General features: G+C 34.7%; 1 non-coding gene across 1 annotated transcript; it reads right to left on the minus strand.

Moving 5' to 3' along the window:
- Window positions 1–10999: 10999 nt before the first annotated feature.
- LOC133833696 (small nucleolar RNA R71) lies at window positions 11000–11106 on the minus strand. Its single transcript, XR_009893063.1, has one exon. It is a non-coding gene; the product is annotated as a small nucleolar RNA R71 (small nucleolar RNA).
- Window positions 11107–11681: the final 575 nt, after the last annotated feature.

The following is an 11681-nucleotide window of genomic DNA, read 5'->3' on the forward strand; positions in this document are numbered from 1 at the left end:
CAGTCCAACAAATAGGTGACAATAGCCAAAAGCCACAATAATGAGCATCGCTCCCTCTAGCCATGTGAAGATAGGGTCACCAGGGCTTAACTGACAAGTGATTCTTTCATAAGCTTGTTTAGGACAGGTGCACGGTGATTGGTCACCAACATAACCTTCCTCACGACTCTAGAGTCGAAACTATGGACAACGTCCCTTAGCCACGTGACAAACGGTCACCGGGGTCATATACCTTGGCTATAGTCTTCTGGTCGTAGACCAGGCAAGCGCTTATAAGTTCATCAACCTTAGGGCCGGTCCCGCATTAATGCCATAGAGCCATTCAATGCGTGATCATCGACTTTAGAGTCGGTCCCTGACTAGTCAGTGTCTCAAACATGTAATCAGCATTCATTAGCATTTAATATGCAATCCACGTTCACTTATATCAACCAACATGCCTCAATGTCAAACCATGCATGTCATATACCTGTACAGGGTGCAACTGTACTCATACACCGTTTTCTTACCTCAAGTTCGAGCGAGAAGTATGATAAAGATGACCCCTGAGAACGATCAATCTTTTAGTTCCTTAGCGCTTACCTAAAGCTCGGCTTATGATGGTCTTCAATGGTGGAACACACTCCTAAACTCCCAAGGCTTGCTTCCTAAGCTTGAATCCTCAAAATCGGTTCAGAAACCACAAAGAACAATGAGGAGAAGAAGGTACGGGAGAACTATAAAGTATACTCTGTTTTTCCATCATTTTCTTCGGCCATCAAGAGTTATATCTATCCTAGGGGTGAAATGTCAATTTTACCCCTAGGTCAATTAATACTTTCTAAAGACTCCCAAGGGCATAATTGGTACTTTCCTCCTAACTCGTTAATCATAATTAACGCTCTCCAATTCCCGCTATTCTCAATGATCACAAACACCAACAACTCACATCCCGTTACCCTTTATCTCCCGGTAACGCCCTAATCATCAAAATCACCCCGAGACTCAACCCAAGTCCCGGTACTTAAACCTGTTGTGACTAAACCGCTAATCAATATTCTACGATCGTCTCATGTCGAATAGCTCGAATGAACCCACATCATAATGTGGTCTCAACATATATCATCGACATGCATACAATTAACATTATATTATAATATAATTCTCATAAACATGCATAAACATATTTAATGGCATAATTAAACAATTATGGCCCTCCCGGCCTACAAATCCAGCCGTTAACCATAATAGGGAATCCGGGGCATTACACCTAAGGGCGAGACATAACCTGTGATCTCCAATTTTTCTGGTAACTTTGTGTCTCTTTCTCATGATTATTGGGTTATTGACAATGGTGCTACTCACCATGTTAGCTGCAATTTCCAGTTTTTTTTCATCTTTTTCTAACCTCACAACAGCCTCTTGTCTTTGCCGAATGGTTTGAGAATAAAAGTGTGTAAATCTGGTACTATAAAAATAAACAAAATTCTGACCCTGAATAATTTCTTATATGTCCCAGATTTTCAATTAAATTTAATATATGTACTTGCCTTGTTATACACTCACAATCACACTCTTTCTTTTTCTCAAATTCACTGTCTAATACAGGACACATCACAGAACAAGATGCTTGGGATTGCTAAGCACATAGGACACTTGTACCTACTGCAACAAGACAAGAACCTTTTACCTTCTTGTTCTTATGTAAATTCTAAGAACTCTTGTAATAATGTCCATACTTGGCATACACGGTTAGGACATCCTTCTATGAAAGTTACCAACAAATTGAATAAAATTTTACATTTCTCAACTTCTTCAAATCATAATGTTCCTTGTCATGTATGCCATTTAGCTAAACAAAAGAAATTGCCTTTTGACTCTCATAATAATATGGCTCCTAATGCTTTTGATTTAGTACATATGGATATTTGGGGTTCTTACTCCATTCCTACATTGGAAGGATATAACTATTTCCTTACCATTGTTGATGATCATACTAGATTTACTTGGGGCTATATGTTGAAATGCAAATATGATATTCAAACTATTATCCACAGTTTTATACTTATGTTCTCACTCACTTTTCCATTCCCATAAAAGCCATACGATCGGATAATGCTAAAGAACTCAATCTTAGTTCTTTTTATGCAACAAAAGGCATTCATTTATATCATTCTTGTGTTGAGCGTCCTCAACAAAACTCTGTTGTTGAGCGCAAGCATCAACATATACTCAATGTAGCTCGGGCTTTAGCTATACAGTCCAAATTACCTCTATCATATTGGAATCACTTTATTACTAATGCTGTCTATCTTCTCAATAGAACGCCATATGCACTCTTAAATTTTAAATCATCTTTTGAACTTTTATATGCTTAAATTCTTTCTTATGATCATCTTCGGAATTATGGTTGTCTTGCCTATGCATGTACTCTTGATAGTAAACGAAACAAGTTTACTCCTAGATCTCGTGCTTGTATATTTATAGGCTACCCCCAGGTATGAAAGCATACACTCTACTTGATATAGCTACTAACCAAATTTTTCATTCAAGAGATGTCATTTTTTATGAGCATAGATTTCCTTTGACTCAACCAAGTTCTATTGACACTTTTGACTCTGTTTTTGGCAGCAACTAATCCTCTCTAGATTCCAATACCGAGAATATGATCTCGGTCCCTGCTAGCACATCCAATGAGCAGCCACTCACTACTTCTAAAGTTGGCCGCCCACTTAATCGACCACCACATCTCAAGGATTATATATGTGAGTTACTGCTCACCCTTTAACTAATTTCATATCCTATGACAAATTTCGTCCATTTTTTCAAAATGCTATACTTGCTTCCCATACTTTGGTCGAACCTACTAGCTACACACAAGCATCCAAGCTTCATGAATGGCAATTAGCAATGCAAAATGATCTTGCTGCCCTCATTGCCAATAACACTTGGAACATTGTTTCCCTTCCCCATGGCCATAATATTATTGGCAACAAATGGGTATACAAAATAAAATATAAGTCCAATGGTGATGTTGAAAGATACAAGGCACGTCTAGTAGCCAAAGGATATACTCAACAACAAGGTATAGACTACTCTGAAACTTTTGCACCCGTTGCAAAATTCAATACTTTAAAAGTATTCCTAGCCCTAGCCGCCTTAAATAATTGGAAACTACACCAATTGGACATAAATAATGCTTTCTTACATGGTGATTTAGATGAAGAGGTTTACATGAAAATTCCTCAAGGCTATCAACCTAAGGGGGAGCTCCCACTAAATCCTGTTTGTAAGCTTAACAAAAGCCTTTATGGTCTCAAACAAGCATCAAGACAATGGTATGCTAAACTTAGTACCACTTTGCTCCAAGAAGGTTTTACTCAATCACATTCCGATCATTCACTTTTTATTAGGACTAATGCTAATAATTTTTTGGTTGTCTTGATTTATGTTGATGATATAGTCCTAGCAAGTAACAATGATCTTGATGTTGATGATTTCAAGCACAGATTAAACTCTAAACTTAAAGATCCTGGACCATTACGTTTTTTTCTTGGCCTTGAAATAGGTCGGGCTTCTAATGGTATTTCTGTCTCTCAAAGACCCTTTGTTCTACAATTATTGCATGAAACAAGTTCTTTAGGTGCCAAACCTTCTTCAACTCCTATGGAACCTAATATTAAGTTGAACAAAGATGATGGAGAGTTACTAACCGATCCTACTTCATACAGGAGTTTAATTGGTAAATTGATTTATCTAACCATTACAAGACCAGATATTTCTTATGCTGTCAACAGGTTAAGCCAATTTATACAAGAGCCTAGACAACCTCATTATAAGGCTGCTAAAAAACTCCTCCAATATCTCAAAGGCAATCCTGCTCAAGGCTTATTTTTTCACTCAGCTACATGTTCACAATCCAACAATGTTGCTGCCCCAAATCTTCCAGCGTCTATTATTCAGCTCAAAGCTTTTTCAGATGCCGATTGGGCTACTTATATGGATACAAGACGTTCCATCACTGGCTACTGCTCTATTTGGGCAAATCTATTGTGTCTTGGAAATCTAAAAAGCAAACCACAGTTTCAAGGTCTTCTGCGGAGGCTGAATACCGTGCTATGGCCAACACAACTTGTGAACTACTATGGTTACTTGCTTTGTTAAAGGATTTCAGGATTCAACATACACAACCAGTCGTCATGTACTGTGACAACATCGCTGCCTTGCACATCTCAGAGAACCCCGTCTTTCATGAATGCACCAAGCATGTTGAAATAGATTGTCACATTGTTCGTCAGCAAGTTCAAAATGGCCAACTGAAGCTTCTTCATGTCCCATCACAAGATAACTTAGCTGATATACTCACAAAGCCTCTGTTTCCTACTCATTTTCAAAACTTATTAAACAAGATGAGTCTTACAAATATATACATTTCATCTTGAGGGGGAGTATTAGGATATTAGTTTACCCTTGTGTATAGTTAACATACCTTATCCTTAACTATGGTTAGTTATACTAACATTTTTCCCATACTGATTATATATGTACCCCAATCAGCTTTTGTAATATAATAATACAAAAAATCCTTTTTGTCTCTCTCTGAATATATTTCCTAATATGAGGTGGCACCCTGAATGGTTAGTAATATCTCATTATACTTATTAAATTAAAATATATGAGACCCCATATTAAATTGCCACAAAGTTGGGTACCATCGCAATTCTCATATGTGAAATGACACAGCTTTGATTTCACGAAAACAATAATGACAAATTCCAATTACCTTAATTTCAAGTATTGATAATTTTTTTGTTACTATATATTCGATCACAAATTATTTGCTGAGCATTAATAGATTACTATATATTAAATGATGTTTTTTTTAAAAAAAAAATTAGGAATTTTTTTAGTATATAAAAAGTTGACATATTTTTCAACAAAGCAGCATATATTTACATTACTACTTTAAATTAAGCCTTTTCAATTCTTTGTTAGTTCATAATTTGTACTTAACAAAATAAAAATATATGGAGATTTTTTAATAGAAATTTATTTAAAAAAAAGGCGAGGACAGAAAAAAATAACTACAAATTAATTAAAGCACTATTTATACTGTTGGGTTTTATAGTATTTTAGGTCCTCTATTTTATTAATACTAATGTGGACTCTTGGGATTTCACCAAATTAAATTAATATTCTTTATAACTTATTTTTAAACCACCAAACACACACACACATTTTAATATATTGGTTAATAATATAAGCAATTAAAAATACTCAAACTTCCATTAAAGAAAAATGCTCATGTAGTTCAAGCTAGGAAATATATATATATATCTATAAAAAAACACTACTGATATAAAATAGTTTTTATTATAAGATCATAGGAAGTTCCACAGAGAACTTATACCACAGTACTTAATATTAATATAATATATTGTAGCTAATACTATTTATTTTATAAATACATATAGATATAGATGATTAATTAATTAATTATAATTAGCAGCAAGAGCCAGCACAAACACCAACTAAAATTCCAACCGGAATGCAATGGCAGCCACCGCAGCAAGGATCATTGAGAATATTACAAGAGGAGCCACTGCACCCGTCGTTACGGCGGAGTCCGGAAACTTCCTGGCGGAGCAGCATCCTCGACACGGCCGCATCAGTAGCCTTCATTACATCGTCATCAGCCATCACTACTGCTACTTCATCGGAAGAAGGAAGTTTAATATTATTATTATTATCATTACTGTTCCTACATTTTGCAAAGGCAGCCGGAACAAGCATTAGAGCCACCGTGGCCACCGCCACCGCCACCACCACTAAGTTGCTAATCTTATTCTTACTCTCCATTATATGTAATTGTAAATTGTAATTATATCTGTGAGTGTAAGTATAGGTAAGTGTCACATATATTTATAGCCTTAGTTAGTTATATATACACGTACCAACTTTAAAATATAAAACGCATGCATGCATGCAGATACGGTATACACAAATATATATATATATATGTATGTTTATATATGAGATACCTAATTAGATATAGTTAGGTAGAACTGGTATTATTTATGCATTGATCGATCGATCTATTAACAAACTATAAGTTTAAAAATGCATGCGTTCAACTATTTATTTAGTTATTTATTATAATATATAGAGGAGAATTCTTCTTCAGGACTTCATTTTAAGCCCTACCGGTAGGGTTCTCAGTGTTCTCAATCCATGAACAGTTTTCGGCGCGACTTTTTTTTATGACCGTGTATATTGTAGTTATTTAGAGCATCCTGCAAAATTTCAGAAAATCCCGAATAGTTTACAGTACCGAAAACTAGGTTCAAACATATTGTTGCATGTGTGACTAATTTTTTTATGCGCGTGTGGAAAACAACATGTTTGAACCTAGTTTTCGATACTGTAAACTATTCGGAATTTTCTGAAAGTTTGCAGGATGCTCTAAATAGCTACAATATACACGGTCATAAAAAAAAGTCACGCCGAAAACTGTTCACAGGTCGAGAAACACTGAGAGCCCTACCGGTAGCGCTTAAAGTGAAACCCCTATAAAAGAATTGTCCTATATATATATTGCAAAGAGGGATTTGCCATATATATATTTTTATTTAGTTATTTATTAATATATATTTATTGAAAACATGTTTAAATATGCTATTTTTCACGCGCATACAAAAATTAGTTATGCGTGGAACAACCTGTTTTTAAACTAGTTTTCGGCATTGTAAATTATTCAGAATTTTGCTGAAAATTTGCAGGATACTCTAAATAACTACAATATACACGGTCATAAAAAAAATCGCACAAAAAACTGTCCACGGGTTGAGAACACAAAAGAGTCCCACCGGTAGGGCTCTTTTTGAAGTACCTACCAAACAAATTTCCTATTTTTATATATATATATAAATTAGTTAAATTATAATTGAAATAATTAAAAAAGTCAATATATTTACTATGTTAACAAATAAATAATAAAATGATGAAAAACTGTGTATTACTTTTTATGAAATAATTTATCTAAAGAGAAAAAGTTATATAAATACATATATATTATAGTAAGAAAAACTAAGATAAGAATTCTAAAGAATAATATAAAATATTGAAGATATTATACTCTATCCATATTGTTCTAACATTCCAACATGATCTTTAATAAAACGGTTGTAACCAAATTTTCAAGAAGTTAATGAAAGGTGGTTAGAATGGTGGTCGTCGGGTTGGTCAAGACAATGTTTAAGTCAAATTTGGAGACAACTAATGAAAGGTGGTCAGAAAGGTCAACCGTGTTGCTATTTGGTAGTTTAAGGTGTCCAACACCACAAGAGTATTGAATTTCATTATCTAATTGGTTAGCGATACTTCATAATAATTATTAAATTAAATTGTGTGAGATTCGATATTAAATTTCACCAATACCAGTATGTCACATCCTTGTAGTGTTGGACATCACTGGTGCTCTTTTGCAATTCTCGCCTCAAAATAAGTCAAACAATATTTAAGTCTGTATCACATCACTGAGTGTAATATTGATTAGAGGTGAAACATACACATTTATTGACTTTAATAGTCAAAATAAATTAAGTTTTAATTAATATTTTCATAGAATTAATATAATTTATTTTATAAATGAAAATATTTGATTATGATTTAATTTATTATTATTTTGTAGGAATTAAAATTATATTTTGATACTTTGAAATGAAGAGAAAAGAAAATAATTAAATCTGAAAAAAAGAGAAGAGAAAAATGTATTTTTGAAGGTCAAAGCCCAAGAAGGAAGCCCATTTTTTGGGCCCAAGCCCAGCAGCAAGATCCCACTTCTCCTTGCCCAGCCGCCAGGTGTCACCGCCACAGCCCGCCACGCGTCCTCCTGCCAGCCAATCCCAGGCTGCCACGCCAACAGCTGCCCAGCCTGCCAGCCACCCCAACGTACCACGTGTCCAGACACCCATCAGCTCCTTTCACCCATGACCCACGTGACCCTTCACAGCAAGCTTCATTCAGTTGAAGGCCCAATGGCCCAGTCCTCCCAAGCTTCTTCAGCATAGCCTTCAAGCACAACAGTCCAGCAGGCCCGCGGCCCAGTTCTCTCCTCTCCCAGCCGAGCTTCCCTCTTGCATCAAGCCTCCAACGCCACGTAGCACCTCCAAGCAAGCCCAAAGCCAGCCATGGTCCAGCACCACATTGACTTAGTGGCATCTTCCAGCAGCCTGCCTATGTGGCACCCCTCATTTGCTGAAAATGGGTCAAAATCCTCTTGTATCACCAGCCATGTTTTGTGGGTATTGGGCTTTGCAAATTGCTATTTTGAGCTTTAAAACTCATATTTTTGTGGTATTTTAGAAAAGGGGAAAATTACCATACACCAAAATAGCTAGGTTAATATTAATAATAAGATTTGATTTTTCAAAATCATATTTTATTATTAATATTTCAGATTTATTTTATAAACCCCATTTTGTTGTTTAATTTCTTTTTAGTCCTCTTCTCCCTCTATAAATAGAGACTCCTTCTTCACACTTGGTATGTAATTTTTGGAGTAAAGAAACTATAGCGAAATTTCTACTCACTTTCTTCTCATATTTTCTTCTTAGAATTTTGTGAGAATCATGAGCTTAATGGCCTAATCTTCCTAGGAAGGTTAGGGATGATTCCATATGCTAGTGATGTTATTTTGCTACTTTGATTTACAATGTTCTTAATGTAAAAATTTTGAGTTATTTATGTTCTTTCATCTCCATCTTTATTTTGTTATCTTTATTTACTTATACTAATAGTATATAGGATTAGTCATGCTCTTTCTATGTACTTCTAATTAGTAAAAGTGATATTGATACCTAATTTTATGTCTAATCTTCTATTGCATTATTGCCTTTGGGTATTTTGTCATTTTTAGATTTTTCATAAGATTAACATTGTGCTTTTAAAGTAAAGAACTTTATAACTCAAATGAACTTTTGTTAGAAAAGAATATGGACTTTAATGTTAGATTTTCCAAGTAAATGTTGGGATGTGAACTATTTACTTATGTATTTTTTGTAAATCAAGTAACCAAGTAACTAAACAAGCATATGGATGATTCTTAAAACTTTTCATTTTCTCAAACTCTTGATTACATCCTACCTTTATTTCACTTATCTCATTTCATCACTTTATAAAAAATACAATACCAAAATCTCAAACCCCTTTCCATTTACAATTTTATTTACTTCTTGTTACTAACTTTTTGTGTTATTTTCTATTGATATTTTGATTTTAGGTTACCTCCTTGTGGATCGACCGTCCGATCTTACTACAACTACCGCTTAGTGGTAGTCACATTTTGGGCGTTAAGCAAATTTTGGCGCCGTTGCCTGGGAGGTAGTTTTCAAAGGTTTAGTGAAATTTCTACCAAAAATATTAGTAACCTTATTTGTATTTTTGTTGGTGTAAATATTGTAGTAGTATAGTTTTTATTTATTTATTTATTTTACTAATTTGTAGTTAAATTGATTATAATTATTAAAAAAAAATTAAAAAAAAAGTTATTTATATATATAATTTATTTTTCTTTCTTTCTTCCTTTCTTTTTTTTTTTAGGTAAGACAAAAATAAAAATAAAACTACACATATATAAGTACATATAAAAAAAAACATATATATTTATTTATTTCTCAAATTTTTTTTTCCTCTACTTTTCGGATACCCAAAAAAAAACAAAAAAAAACATTATATATATATATAAACTTATATAGTTTTTTTTCCTTTCTTTTTAACTATAGTTTTATTAATCTTTCTTCTTCTTCTTTTTTCTTTTTCTTTTTGTTTTTTTAGTTAAATAAATATTTGTAGAAAAAAAAAAGATTAAGCTTGTTATTTTATCTTCACTTTAATTTTCTTTTCTTTATTTTATTTTTGTGTTTTTTTTATTTTGTTGCTTAGTTTATGTTTTTCTTTTCCTTTGTCTTATTTTTCCTTAGAATTTAGGTTTTTTAAAAAAAAAAAAAAAATTGCATAAAATTGTTCATAAAATTTCAATCATAAAACGCTTAGTATTGGGAACAATTGTGTAATATTACAAATGGTAGAAACCGATATTGTTCTGTCTAGAAAGATTGATTGTTAAATAAGGTTTGTGATAGCGTTACCCTCCACACTTACCTGGGAACCTCGGGGAGTTCTGTCTAGGCAGGTGTGGGTCTAAAGCGGTACCTTGGCAGCCTTCCCAATCGGCCTGGGAACATTTCGAGCATCTACATTTGCACTATTACATTGTTGAACTTATTACTATAAGAAAACCAAGCTTGTTCTGTCAAAATAAGCAATTTCACTCTGCTTAAAGGTTGTTTGGTCAAAAAGGTTGACTTGTGATCCACCATACTTACTCAGTAACCTTGGGGAGTTCTAGTAAGGCGTTGGAGATCACCCGAAAACCTCCAAATCTACCTGGGAACAAGTTTAACAAAAAAAATAAAAATAAATAAAGACATAAAATAAATCTAATTCTGATTTCCGAGAGTGGATGAATCACCACGAAACTTCTAGTGACACTTCTTCCAATTCATCTGCCACTCCTACCGAAACTCCTTCCACCAATCCTGCTTCTCCACAACCTTTCGTTGATAATAACCCATTCACAATGGCTCGCAATGATGAAATTCAACCAATAACTCTCAATGACTACCTCCATCATACTCGCACTTCCACGCCTTCATGCATTATCTTCCCTCCTAATATGCCCGCATTAGACTTTTTACCTGGCATAATTCAACTCTTGCACACATTTCATGGAATAGAAAACAAAAGTCCATACGTGCATATCAGAGAATTCGAGGAGGTAGTAGCCTCGTTCTATAACCGAGCTGAAAATGCCGATGTTGTGCGACTGAAGTTCTTCCATTTCTCCTTGAAGGACAAAGCCAAAAGTTGGTTGTATTCTTTGAGACCTAGGTCGATTGGAACATGGGAGGAGATGGCCAAATATTTCTTTCTGAAACACTTCCCCACCCATAAGACCAATAGTCTAAAACGACAAATTTCCACATTTTCCCAAAAAGACAATGAAACGTTCTATCAAGTCTGGGAAAGATTCAAAGATCTGTTAAATCAGTGCCCGCACCATGGCTATGAGAACTGACGTTCGGTCAGTTACTTCTATGAAGGCCTCACGAGTCGTGAGCGCCAGTTTGTAGAAATGTTATGCAATGGTGAATTCCTCGAAAAAGAGCCAGACGATGCTCTTGAATATTTCGAAGAAACCGCGAAAAAGTCTCACACCTGGACGGGTCCAGGTGCTACTGATAGCACCAGCCGACACAAACCATCTGGGATCTACCAACTTCGAGAAGAAGATAGTGTTAAGGTCCAACTCGAAGCTTTGAAAAAGAAGTTTGAGGTCTTAATGACGAAGAATAGCCAGAAATCGCACATGATCGCTCAAGCGGAACCGCAAGAACCTTGCTTTGTTTGTGGAGGGACGGAGCACTTAGCTAAGGACTGCTTAGCTTTGAATGAAATGAGGAGGGTTTATGAGGAGCAATGCAACGTCTTAGGGGCATATAACAAGTCATTCTCTCATACGTACAACCTTGGTTGGAGAAACCACCAAAATTTCAGTTGGAGAAATTCCAACCAAGCAATCGTCTGGAGGCCAATGGAGAAATGAGCAACAAGTTCAACCATCAAAGACGTATTCTGTACCT

This window comes from Humulus lupulus, chromosome 4 (assembly GCF_963169125.1).
Source record: "Humulus lupulus chromosome 4, drHumLupu1.1, whole genome shotgun sequence".
NCBI classification, from domain to species: Eukaryota; Viridiplantae; Streptophyta; class Magnoliopsida; order Rosales; family Cannabaceae; genus Humulus; species Humulus lupulus.